This window comes from Chionomys nivalis, chromosome 16 (genome assembly GCF_950005125.1).
Source record: "Chionomys nivalis chromosome 16, mChiNiv1.1, whole genome shotgun sequence".
NCBI lineage: Eukaryota > Metazoa > Chordata > Mammalia > Rodentia > Cricetidae > Chionomys > Chionomys nivalis.
Window position 1 is genome coordinate 1,081,623 of NC_080101.1, and position 13,790 is coordinate 1,095,412.

The 13,790-nt window shown below is 36.3% G+C and overlaps 1 protein-coding gene and 1 non-coding gene across 2 annotated transcripts in view; one reads left to right on the forward strand and one right to left on the reverse strand.

Annotated features, from left to right (window-relative positions):
- Positions 1-13,790, forward strand: part of Cnbd1 (cyclic nucleotide binding domain containing 1) — a 251,231-nt gene that overhangs the window by 55,062 nt on the left and 182,379 nt on the right. The gene's annotated exons all lie outside the window — the stretch shown is intronic.
- Positions 12,465-12,601, reverse strand: LOC130888317 (small nucleolar RNA SNORA8). The gene has a single exon (XR_009058449.1). It is a non-coding gene; the product is annotated as a small nucleolar RNA SNORA8 (small nucleolar RNA).

Below are 13,790 nucleotides of genomic sequence, written 5' to 3' on the forward strand. Positions count from 1 at the left end.
AGAAGCAATTGTACCTACCTCTGGCCAAAAGTAGAGAGTTTTTTGGGATTACTTACAGGAGTATGGTAGGGGATTATTTTTAGGAGTATGGGTGTTTCAAATGGGTCTATATCGCACGCACACACAAGGAAACCATACTTCCTAAATGATAACTTAAAAAAGCTGGACATGAATGCATGACTTGCTGGTCACTGTGGAGGCTGAGAAATGTAGACCCATTTCCCAGTTTTTCTGACTGTTAGAGAGTTTGGGGAATAACAAGGCTTAATCACATCTTCTAGCTCAGGAGGTGGCTGCCTGGCCCCTTTGTGAAGTTAAGATAGCTCGGTTATGTCCTGACAGTTAGTTGGGATATGGAAATGTACCTCTGTTCCTTCCATTGTAGCTATGAGGTCTGTTTTGCTTACACGATTCAGTGTACCTGAATGATGTAGTGATTTGGGTCATCTCGCTACCTAAGCAACAGAACGCTGATGATGGGAAGTCTCAGAGGGACTGTGTGAGTTACCCTTGCTGTATCATATTAATAAAGTCTTGTTATCTTTTCCCCAAGTTTACATTGGGTATAAAAGCTGTGGAAAAATAGACGCAGGGTATTTCAGGATCTGAGTAATCCCGGAAACTCCCTCCCGATTCTATCTTTTGTTTCTGCCTTCAGTTCCCACGCCCTATACTGGTGAGAGGTGATTTTGAGGCCAGTCCTCAACCACTCTACTAGTTGGGAGTCTCTGGCAGGCAGCTCAACTGGGTGGAGCATTTCCTCACAGCTGTAATCATTTGTATAACCCCGGGGGAGGCGTGTGAATCCTGTAAATTTGAGTGGTTTCCTCAGACTTGGGTATTTGGTTACTTCCAGAACAAGCCCCTCTCCAGGAGGGAATGCTTGACTTTGAGGACTTAGCTCCAATCTGCTTCGAGCAATGTGACTGTGTACTTTCTTATGACATCTGCTTCTATTTCTGGGTTGAACCTGTAGAAACCAGATTGCTGAGCCACTTCCTAAGAGTCCCTGTTTTCTGAAAGCCTATATTGCTGCATTACTGTCAACAAAGGACAGTTCCACTCACTATTGACAGTCGGAAGTTCTAGCCTTTCTAGGGGGTGGGTATGGCATCTTGTTGTGGATTTAACTTTCATATAGTTAGTAGTTATCAACGTTGAATGTGCCTTCTAAGAGCTTATCTACCATTTGTGAGTGTTAATTTAAAATGGAGGATATTTTGTCCCTATTGTCTTTAATAAATTTATTATATATGCAGGGAACAACCGATCAGCCAGATGTACTTTTTGTAAGTGTTTTCTCTAGGCTTGTCACTTGATATTTATTTTCTTGGTTATTTCTTTAAAAGTATCAAAGCTTTAAATATGTCAGACTAATGTTTCCAAGTTTTGTCCTAGGAGTTAGGGAGTCGTCACTTTTCATGCCAGTCTGAGATTAATTTACTAATTGTGGGCTTTGAGGTTAAGAGATACATATGGACTAGGTAGCATCTGTTGTTGCAAAGACTGTTTTTATACTAAATTACACCTGTAAGTTTATTAAAAGTTCATTGAATAAAAGCATAGTTTCTTTCTAATCCTTTTTATGTGTTTTTTAAAATTTATATTTAGATTCTTAATGCCAGCAAGGTATGCATGTATTGATCATAGTAGTTTTATTAAAATTTGAAACTAGGGTTTACTAATTCTCACATTTCCTGTTTTTTTTTTCCTTCAAAATTCTCTTGTCTATTCAAAACTATTCCCAAGTCATGGTTCTATATGTATAAGGAATATGATTACTATGATTATGAAACAGTTCTTATTGAATCTATAAGATAGTAACTGCAATTGAAAATAGTTATCATGATCAAAACATTCAAAGTCAATTACAAGAATAAAATCAGTATTTAATAATATAGTAACAAATTAGCAATAAATGATTTAAAACTTAAAATTTAACATTTCATTTCTAACAGCATCAGTGAAATAACAAATACAAAATTATATAAGGTGTATGAAGTTCTGAGTGAAAACTATAAAAATCTGATGAAAGAATTAAATAAGATCGAAATAAATGGATAAAGACACTCCATTGAATTAAAGTACTAACCCCACTGTGAAATCTATTTGATAATTCTAAATGATGTTGAGAATTTCAAATTTTGCTTGTTTTGTAATCATTCTTTTTTTCTGCTACTTTTAATAGTTGAGTCTCATCATGTGAGTGCTAATTTTCTTGTCTAACTTTTTGCTTTGTTTTTCAAGGCAGGGTTTTTCTGTGAAATTCTGGCTGACCTGTAACTTGCTTTGTAGCTCAGGCTGGCCTCAAACTTGGAGATCCTCCTATCTCTGCCTCCCAAGTGCAGGGATTTAAGGCATGGGGCACAATACCTAGGCTTCATGATTTTTCAGAGTGTTGTAGAATATTTTCAATGTTGGGTTAAATTTACTGATGAAGACACTTGTAGATAAGTTTTATTCATAATTTCTGATTACAATTTCAAAAAGTAACTCAAAATCCCCATTGTTTCTTTGATAGGTTTATTATTTTGTCATTTATAAGACAAAATTCCTTAAAATCTAAGTTGTCAAATTCACAGACAAAACATTATTTTATCTTTTTTTTTTCAGTATCTGTGCAATCTGAAATTGTACCACATCTTCCTTTTCTGAACTGGTAATCTGATTTTATTTTCTTGAGTAGGCTAGTTGTGGATCTGTTAGTTCCAGAACAAGAACTCAGTGAGGTTGTGTTCCACAAATGCTACCTAAGGAGACAGAGAGTAGCCTGCCTTCATTGGTAACACTTGCTTAATTTCTGACATGCACCAAGACTATCAATCTGTAATCCTGTGAAAACTGCAAAGCAAGGAGCTCAGATAGAGTTTTGGAGTGCAAGAACTTATTTTGTTAATAAATAAATACAATTTTAAAAGGTGTCACTCTACTAGTAATAATAATGATGCATGTGGGATATGGTAATGCTGGAATGGCATGCAGTGAAGGCATTTTACATTGGGGAGTCTGTGTATGATACAGAGGAAGTAGAATGACCAAACTTGTAAGAAACACACTAAAGTATTTGCACTTAACCAAAAGTAATGTCTTAGATTATTTAACTAGTCTGCAAAAATGTTTAGATGTCAAAGGACATTTGTCTGAACAATGAATTGAGGTTAACAAAAGCAAAAGTAAGTTCTTAGTTGAAATCCATCCACAGCTTACTTCTTACCAAATAAACTCAAACTCTTAGTGCTGTTGAGGAACTGCATAATCCCCACCCAGGAACCCAGACTGAATTTATTTGTTCTTATTTCTTTGGGAATGCAGTTCTCTTCTAAGATTGATTTCCCATTGGAAATTTGGCTTCTTTTATCTGAAAAATAAACTACACCCCACTTTTCTTTTTTAAATACAGGAAGCATTTCTAGATGTTTCCTAAGGCTGTTTTCTCTTTTGACTGTGACTCATAGTTTGGGCAACTTTTTTGCCAGTTCTTATTTGTGATTCTGTTGTATCTGTGCTGTTTTTGTCTTACCAGGATTATAGACTTCAGAGGGGTAATTATAGCTTCCTGCAAAATTCTTGATTATGCAGAGAATGCTCTATAGTTGAGTAAACACATTGATTAATTGATACAAATGTCAGTAACATTGAAATTTCTACCTGTGCACAAGCTAATGTAATAACAAGTTCATAAGTGTGGTGAATGTTCGTTAGAATTTCTAAAACACTCTTCACATTATTTAATATGCATGCATAAAATTTTCTACCTTAGAGTGTTATTATAGTACTCTGAATATTTTAGACCTTTATATGTCTGTTTTAAATTTCTAAAACTAACATGTTTCCTGTCTTGGGGTAGAAATTAGTGTTCTAGGAGTCGGTTATGAAACTGTCCTAGGACAGTACACTAAGGAAGTCATGAATGTCACAAAGCAGATACAACTAAACTCGGTGAGTTTAGAGTATAAACAGCTATGCATTCTTGGCTTTGGGCAGATTAACAAAGTACAATAGAATAAGTTTTATAAGCAACACAGTCTTATTTTTCCACTAGTTGAGGCACGAAAGTTGAAGATGAAGGCGTTGAATTTCAGGTGAGGGCTGCTTTTTTCTGGTCTTCAGCCAACATCCCTCTACCATCTCAGATGGTGGAGGGGACAGAAAGCTGCTGAGGGCCTCTTTTAACGAGTTCCTAATTACCTTCTGCAACCTCATCTTCTAATACTATCACATTTGGGACTTATTTCCAACATATAAAATTTGAAGAACATAAACATTCAAATCACAATAAAATTCTAGCAGAAAAATCCTAAAATTGTAAGTTTCTTGATATCTTTAATACGGAGTGTATGATGAGCAATGATTTTTTTCTTTGGGGGATATAAAATGACACAATTAAATGAGGCAGCTTGCTTTAGTCATCCAAGAGAATTTCTCTCAGAAAACAATATCTAAAAGCAAATTCAAATAATCCAAGTAGGGAAAGTGGAGTTTCTTGGGTGCTGCTAGTTCTGTCCTGCTGTGCACCAGGAGGAAGTTGTCTTTTCTTGTTGTATCTCAAGTCTGACTAGGCCACCATCACGTTGTCAGTACAGCTGACATTTCAGTATTTCATAGTTTCAGTCCTTATGCCAATGAGAGCTCATTTGTCTGGGAAACAAGAATCAAAGAAGAATCACTTCTGAGACTATTTCACTGCTGTGATTGTACTGATCCCTGGGCTTTCCATGAGCAAAGAGTGGTGGGCATTGAGTATGCTTATGGATGCAGAAGAAGCTATTTAATATGACCTATATTCAATGGTATTAATATCCCTAAACAGGAGTGAGGGTTAGCAGCTTAATTCTGACTTACTTGACATCATGACGCACAGTGTTCCTTCAGACTAGAGCTGTCTGCTTTTCCAGGGCATTAAATAATTGTCCTTGATGGTAAGGCAATTCTAGCCTCTAAATATGGCTCCTTCACTACAGGAACTCTGGTCATTAATGGCAGTGGAGAATCAAACTCAGGTGACAGGTCCATTTTCCCAGCTAAGCACGGTCCTCAGTTTAGGTGCTGAGAGTTGGGGGCACAGAAGTGCTTGTACTCACAGAGAAGCACTAAGAGAACCAGGAATGTTAACCATGCAGGGTGTTTCCTGAATGGAGGAGATAAAATCAAATGCCTGCATTCCATCCAGAATGCTGAGAGTAGAGGCTCTTAACAACCTGACAACCTTTTTGCCATCTGAAGGGGCAGACCTCACCCTAATTCCCCAGAATGATTATTCCAGAGTCTTTCCTCACTAGACCCTTACCCATTCTTAAGGGAAATGTCACAAGTATTTTATGGCCTGCTAACCTCTATGCTATTGGTCAGAGACCACACTAGATTTTAGGTTTTTTAGCTACAGAACCCACCTTCATTGTCAGACGTACTTTGTAAATCATCTGTACATAGTCACACCTTAGGTGTTATTGTGCACCTGTAACTGGACTGATTGGACTGAATGTTGCCTGCAAACCTTTCCTCAAATTGTACTGTGTTTTAAATATGTTGACAACAAACCACCTGGCATGAGACTCCCCAAAGTCTGACTCAGGTTGATGAAGTAAATGTGCACTGGATTTTCATTATTTCTTTATGGGATTTGCTTCCCTGTATGATAACTGCAGGGACCACTCACTGAAGATGATTCCTGAGTATTCCAAGGATTTCTTTTCACATGCCTGCCTATATTGCAATAGCTATGTACATATATCCTACAGACTACTGCGAAGATGCAGCTGACATTGGTTGTTCTGTGGTTTTGCTACCGATTCTGACCATTGCACCTAGAAGAACGAGTTGGTTTGGAGAGACTCTAGATGCAACATATCCAGCAGGTTTTACTCTATGCACATCTCTATGTAGACATCTTATCTAACTGGTATTTTTGGATTCATGTACATCACACTCATAGGCAAATGCATAAATTGCTCATGCCTGACTGAAGGTTTACTGTAGCACACAGATAATGTCCTTTAAGTACATTGCAAGCTTATTGGTCTCACCAATATTGGATTACAATTGAGCTTTTATATTGAAGATCATTTTATACATTGAAATTGCCAACAAGTACAGACATGTATTAGACCATGGAAAGAATACCTAGTTATAGTATGCAGAAAGGGAAGGCAGAACTTTGGTGTCTTAAAATTAGTTTATATTCCATGCATTGGGTTACTGAAGTTGATTGTCATTCTTCACATGTGCACTCATCAACTGAAACACCTGATGTTGACTTGACAGCACATATACACTTAGGTTAGCTGGGGAATTAATGTAGAATCTGCAAGTGATGAGTCTGAAAGATATATAAAGGTACCAGACTTGACTTTTTTTCCACAACTCTCTAAACTCTGAATGTGTGAGAAATGTTCATTTCTGGAACTACTCATTGTAGGAATAGATAAAGCAAAATGAGATCACTGTCTTTTCCAGGTTTTATTTCCTTGCACCACTTTTTCCAGATAACTAGATTTGTACTTGGGAATGAATCTTGTCCTTTCCTGGGTTCTCAAAGCTTCCTGTACCTTATCTCTGTGCAAATTTCTTATTTATTCAATTTATTTTAAGATGGAAAAGGAATTTCCATCCCAGCCCTGTTCTTATGCCTTCTGTCTTCATCGAATGTAGTCACCTGAAGACACAAACTACCTGTGTTAATAATGAAATGCCAGGTCATTGAAACAATCAGCTCTCTGAACCTTATTTTGACATAGTATCACTGTAAGAATACTTGGCAGAGAAATGAGGGGACATGGCCACTCTAGGTTTCTGGATGCTCATTTTGCTATTCTCTCTCACCCAGCAGCTAAAGTTGCTTCTGTTCCTGGCTCTCAGGAAAAGAGGGAATAGGAGAGAAGAAAGCTTTGTGTGACTTGAATTTTGTCCCCTGGAGTACAGCTCTCTGGGGGACCAGTCTCCTGCAGCTCAGAGCTTTGACAGGAATCCACGAAGTGAACAAGGGTAAACTTATCTATCAGAGGGGGTTAGAACAAAAGGCACTCACAAGCTCTTTTGGTGGTTTCCTTTTTTATTCTTATTCTTTATTTTCTCCCCCATCTCATGTTATTTTATAGCTTTTATACCCCCAAAGACTCTTCCAGGCAGCACAAGAGTCAAAAGAGTTGCATTCCATTTTTCAAGTGAATGATTATAGGTAAAAACACGTTTTTCATCTCCCTCATGTGATTAAACATTTTATGTATTATAGGTGAAAAACAAATTATCCCAAGAACCCACATACATTCATACCCAAGAAGCTTGTTATAGATTAACCATATGGCAAGCAAGGTGTTTTTGTCAGGTCTTTTACCAGCAGGCTGCATTTACAGTTACAAAGGGCCAATTACTTTACTACTTATCATGAAAGGTGATATTATAAGTAATCTTAAAGGAATCACAGACCTAAACTTTTATATATGAAAAACAAGCAGTTAGCTTTACTTTAAATCTTTAAGGGTACATATCCATTCATTAATAGTTTTTTATATCAGGAGATTGAGGATATAAATGGTATAAGGAATTAATCATCATCTTTGGTCATCAACCAAAGCTAGCAAGGAAAGTACATCAGCCAATAATAATTGGGCTGCTTTGTTCTTGTTCCCTGACCTTAAAGACTTCCACATTCAACTATGTGCCTTTCTTAAATTTTAGATTGCCCTCTTGGTTATTTAACAAAAGCATCTTAGTCTAACTATGTTACTTTCAAAGTTTTGTTTCAACTGTGATACACTCTTATTCCTGTGAACATATCTCCCAACATTAAGTTTAAAAGAATTTAAACTAACTGGGCTATTGGGACTCAATTATTACTCTTTAACTTGAGCTATAATCCATGCAGTTCCTTAGATGAGACCCACAGACCCTGGGTATGAAACATATCTTTGCATTTATTTTTACTCATCAAATCACTGTAAAAGCTATCATTATCATTTATCAAATTATACAGTACAGTTTAGGGGTTGTTGTAAGGCTGCCACTTGTTTGCTTCCCAGCTGCCCGGCAGTTCAGACCCACAATAATCACACAAAAACTATATTATTTTTGGCCCATTAGCTTGGCCCATTAGCTCTAACTTCTTATTGGCTAACTCTTACATATTAATTTAACCCATTTCTATTAATCTGTGGATCGCCACGTGGTTGTGGCTTACCAGCTAAATTTCTGGCATCTGTCTTGGGCGGGGCTACATGGTTTCTTCCTCCTTTGTCTCCTTTCTCCCAGCATTCAGTTTAGTTTCCCCTGCATAGCTAAGTTCTACCCTGCTATAGGCCCAAAGCAGTCCTTTATTAACCAATGGTTTTCAGAACATACAGAATCTTGAAAACAGGATGTTTTCAAGAGATAAACACACTATATTACAGGCAGTGGAAATCTCCCCATGTCCACTCACCATGCTAGATACCAGAGAAAGAGAGCAGCAGCAAACATGTAAAGACACAGAAGAAGCAAAAGACATTCGGGGTCCATAGTCCCATGGTCTTGCCTAAATGAGATCAGCCCATCAGAAGCACTGGAGTTGCTTTCTGTGATAATGTTCCTACTTTACGCACTTCCAACTGGAGCTTTGTAAATTTCTAAGATGTTTCCTTACTGAGAACTTTCAGGCACTGTTATGATTATGAAAATAGTACTTCTGTCATCTGTCTGTCATGACTTCCTAAACTTTAATCTAATCTCTTGGCTCCTGGATGATTTTCTCTGTAAGGTCCACTCAGTCTCAGGAGGGAAAATTAGGTATCTTTATGTATGTATTAGTTTAACTAGTGATGGAAGGTAGACCAGATTGCATGATTTCTTTTTCTCTGTAGATACCATCATTATTTATGCCTCATTATAAGTTTGAATATGTTTCTTTTGAGACAGGATCTCATTCTTTAGCCTTTAGGTCTCTACCATCATTTTCTGCCTGTTAGTGCAGGGATTACAGGCATGCATCACTACCCCTGTCTAAATATAATTATTTAAATATAAATATTCATTATTGACTCTCTCAGCAAAGATTTTTGTCCCCACTAATTCTGTTTTTTTTTTTTTTGGAAATTGTTATCTTATGAAATCATATAAGTTAGTTTTCAAATCACCAAAATATCTGAGTGATTATACCAAATGTAACTAAAAATCCAACACCGAGGTCTCATTGCCCACTCTCCAAACAAGCTAGTTCACAGGGCACATGGGATACCTAGTAGTTTTTTCTGGCAAGAATGAAATACCATATGCCACATGAAGGGGTGAGAAGAAACCTAAGACTAAGGCTATACTGGTTTTAATTTGAACAATATGATACATTATCTTCTCTGGTATTTAAGCAGGGCTGTTCTTTGTAATTCATACCACTCTCAAGATTAAGTCTTTTGAAATTCAAAACATGATTGCTGAGAGTTAATACTTTTAAATAAAATTGAGTTCTTTTTCTAATGGGTGGTGATAAAATAAAATAATGAGATACATTTGGACAAGCATTACAAAAATTGTCTCAGACAAGCTAAGCCAGGGCAGATGTTGAAATAAACTAGTTATGAATTACTGCATGTTACAGCAAGATACTTGTGGAAATATTATAAAGGATGATATTTGTATGGTTACTACTCACAGAACAGTTAGTTACATATGTTTTATCCTTTTTGATGTTTACATTTATACTTGCCTGCTTATTCAGGAACCTATATGCTCCTAACCTGGATATTGAGTAACAACCACAATGTCAAAGAAAACTTGTACTGGATATATTATATAGGCAGGCAATATTTTTCCTGAGACTGTTGTATGGGGAAATAAACTGAACTCAACTTCCCTGAAACAAAAGGTATAAGGTTTACGATGATGAGTCAGTGGAAAGGTAGGGAAGGTCCTTAGCGTGCTATATGATTAGGCCATCTGTGTGTGCTCATCAGTGCTGGGAAATCAGCTGTTGGTCTTAATGATCTTGATGACCATAGTTCAAAGGGATTGTCTCTGATGTATATAAGAAAGTCATCATTGTAAAACTGGATACTGGGAGAGGATTTATGAAAGAATTTATGTTGGCTTCTTTTCTAGGGGAAAATTAAAGATTTTGTTAAATTTAGAAAGGAGAAAGTAACTTAGTTTAGCCAGATGACAGGAATCTTGTCAACAGATGTCACAGGCAACATCTTAGAGTTAAGATTCTGGTTCAAGGCAAATCTGGCAAAGTGTTACATGTGTCTTTTTCTTTTAACTCTGGACAATTTCACATATGTATGCATGTATACTGGCTACTCTTACCCCACTCGCCCCCACCTCCCGTTCACCCCTATCTTCCTTTTCTTCTCCTAGCAAATCTTTCTCACATTTTCTACTTATTTGTTAACCTGCGAGGTTAACCAGGGCCTTCTGTGTTACCGTGGGGTTGGAGCTGTTAGAACTTGATGGGCTCAGTAGTGGGTACATAACTAAAGAGAGTGAATGCCGACTTCTCAAAGCCTATCAATAGCCCATAGTGCAGATGGCAAAGGTAGGGCCCTGTGAATATTTCCTCCTTCCTTGACTCACTGTTGATAGAGCTATTTTTGTGTGGCATTAATGCAGGTGGGAAAAGTTGTTAGGAGTTAATGATTGCAAGGCTTATATTGAGTCTAGAGAATAGCATTTCAATGCCCTTTACCCTACTGCCTGGCTCTGACATATCTTTTAATCCAGATAAGCATAAATCTTTGTGTTGCTTTGTGATCCTGATGTAGTAAACTTGTTGTACTTTTGACTTGCATTTCTCAGATGTAGGATGTTGATTTTTTTTTCATTTCATCTATTGGCCACATGTACTTCATCTTTTGAAAAGAATTTTTTATTGCTTTTGCCCAGTTATAAACTGGGTTATTCATTTATGGTTTTACAGTTTTGTATTTTTTGCTTATTCCAAATGTTAATCCCCATTTCGAAGTATAGTTGGCTAAGATTTTCTCTCATTCTTTAGGCTCCTCACTCTGTTTATTGTTTCTTTTGCTGTAAAGAAACTTCTTGTTTTTTTGAAATTCTTTTAATTATTTCCTAAGCTCTTTGAGTTTTTCATAGAACGTCTTGGCTCTGTCTACATCTTTAAGAGTCTTAAAGGATTTGCTCATGTAGTTTTTGAGTTTCACATATGACATTAAGATCTTTGATCTTTTTTGTATTGATTTTTGTACACAGTAAGAATTATCTTTCTGAATAAATTGGGAGCATGGGGGACCTGGGAGAGGATAGGAGGGGAGGGGAGAGAAAGGAAAGTGGAGAAAAATATATAGCTCAATAAAAATAATTAAAAATGTACTAAAATCATAAAAATAAAAATAATAAAGGAAAAATAAATAACTTCAAAAATAAATATAGATCTATTTTTATCTCTACATTCAAATCTATTCTATATTTCTACATGTGGAAATTCAGTTTTTTCGGGACTAATTTAATTTTTAATGAGTATTTTTATGTATCTGTATGTGATATGTATGCATATGTATACGAATGTTTATATTTCTATAGGTATACTTGTCTGTATGTGTGTGTAGGCCAAAGATTGATACTGAATTCTTTCTTGATTCCTCTTCTTATTTACTGAGACAAGAGCTCTCATCTGAACCCAGAACTTGCCCATATGTAGCTAGACAGCTTGCTCTGGGGAATAATCTGTCTACACTTTCAGACTCCTAAAATTACAGGCAGGCTACCATGGAACTGCAGCCAGGATGCCAAGCCCAACTAGCACCTGCCTGGGTTCTAGGAATGCAAGTTCTCACTCTTTGAGCTTGCACTGCAAGTACTTTCTACAGTGAGCTATCATCCCAGCCACTTCCCAGCATATCTGTTGAAAAAAAAAAATCTGTTGTCCGATATTCAGTGTATGTTTTGCACACCTTTGTCAAAAATTAGTGTCTGTAGGGATTTCCTTTTGGATTTTCATTCTTTTCTATTCTTCTGCATCTACTTTTTGTCTTATACCATGCTAATTTTCTACTATTGTTCTATACTATAACTAGTCAGAAAGTATTGCTGTATGTCCAACATTGATATTTTACTCAAAATTGCTTTGGGTAGTTTTGGTGTTTCCTATGTTTGCAAAGAGTGTCATTGGGATTTTAATGACTTTATAAAAGTTATTTAATTTTTTGTAGTATAACTATTTTAGGAACATTAATTATGCCAATCCATGAGCATAGGAAGTCTTCACTTCTTCTAATATTTTCTTTCCTCAGAAATCTGAAGTTTTCACTAAAGAAATTATTGAGTTACTTAAGTTAGAGCAAAGTAGAATAATAGCCTTACTATGAACTTGATCCCAAGAAAAACAAAAAATAATTTCTTCAAAACCCAACAGACTCTTGCTCTTTTTAATATTTTTAACTAGCAAATGCTTTTGCACTATCTGAGTTAACATTCCATGGATTTATAAATTGCATTGCTTGCTTATACTTTGTGAGTTTGTAGCTTTTTTTTTCTTTTTGTATAACTGTATCATTAGAAATACCAGGTTATCTTGCACAAAGCCAAGAAACCAACGATGCCAGATAGTGAATTTCTATCGCACTGTCTTTTGAACACACCAGCAGGAAAGGACTGCTGAGTGCAGATACCATGCAATGCCACAGTGTAGCTTTTTTTTTTTTAAAAGAAAAGTCTTGCTTTTCTAAATGGTGTACTGATTTTTTTTATCCAGCTCTTACATTTGTTTCTCTTCTGTCTTGATTCTAATCTTCTCTTAGCAAATCAAATCTTGCCTTTTGCTGTACTTTAGTGTATTTTAAATACTTTATTACTAAAAATATATCATTTGGATACTGAGCTGGTTAGGTTTTGCCAACTTGACACAAACTACAATCATCTGGGAGGAGGGAATCTCAATTGATGGATAGTCTCCAACAGATTCATCTCTCATGTCTGTTGTACACTTGTCTTGATTAATGCTTGATGTGGCATGGTGGCTGTGGGTAGACAACCTTTGGGCAAATGATCCTGGATATATAAATCGTAAGCTGAGTAAGCCACAGAGAGCAAGCCAGTAGGCAACATTCCACTGTGGTTTTGCTTCAGTTATTTCCTGCCATGGATTCCCTAGATGATAGACCTGTAGGCCAAAATAATTTTTTTTGGCTCCAAATGTTTTTTTTTGAGGGGGGGGGAGAGGGGTCAGTGTTTTATCACAAAAAACAAACTACAACAAATAGCATCTTTTATTTTTAAAATAACGTTTAAATGTTCCTCTTGAAATGATTGTGATCAATTAGAATAGAAAATCATCACTATTTAGGCAAAATGTTAACTTGTTTAGTAATCTTGATCATTTATAGGACATTGCACCTATAGTTATTAGATGTTTGTAAAAACATAGTTGAGTACAGATGTTTCCAAATGGAATATGTCAGGCAAGGAACATGTTGTTTGTTTTCATACAGAATTGAAAATATGCCTGACATTTTATATAAGCTTGTGGAATTTGTTTTGTATGGTTGCTATCTATGAGATGTGGGAAGCTCTTTGACCTGGTGTAAATCTCTAGTGCACACCATTAATGTCCTTGCTGTGATAATGACAAGTCAGCGCTGATGTAATGGTACTGGTAGGAACTATATGAACTCGTGAGTTCTCCAATTACCAGCACTGAACCATTTTAGACTCAGAGGTGAGCAGCAGGGTCTGTCATTTTTCCTACAATTCACACAGAAATCGCTTTCTTTAATTATAACCTTTTCATATTTTTGTCTTCAAAATTCTTAATTAGAATTTATTCAGGAAATGTCACTTTTCAGACATGTTGGAACTTTTTAAAAGGTAGA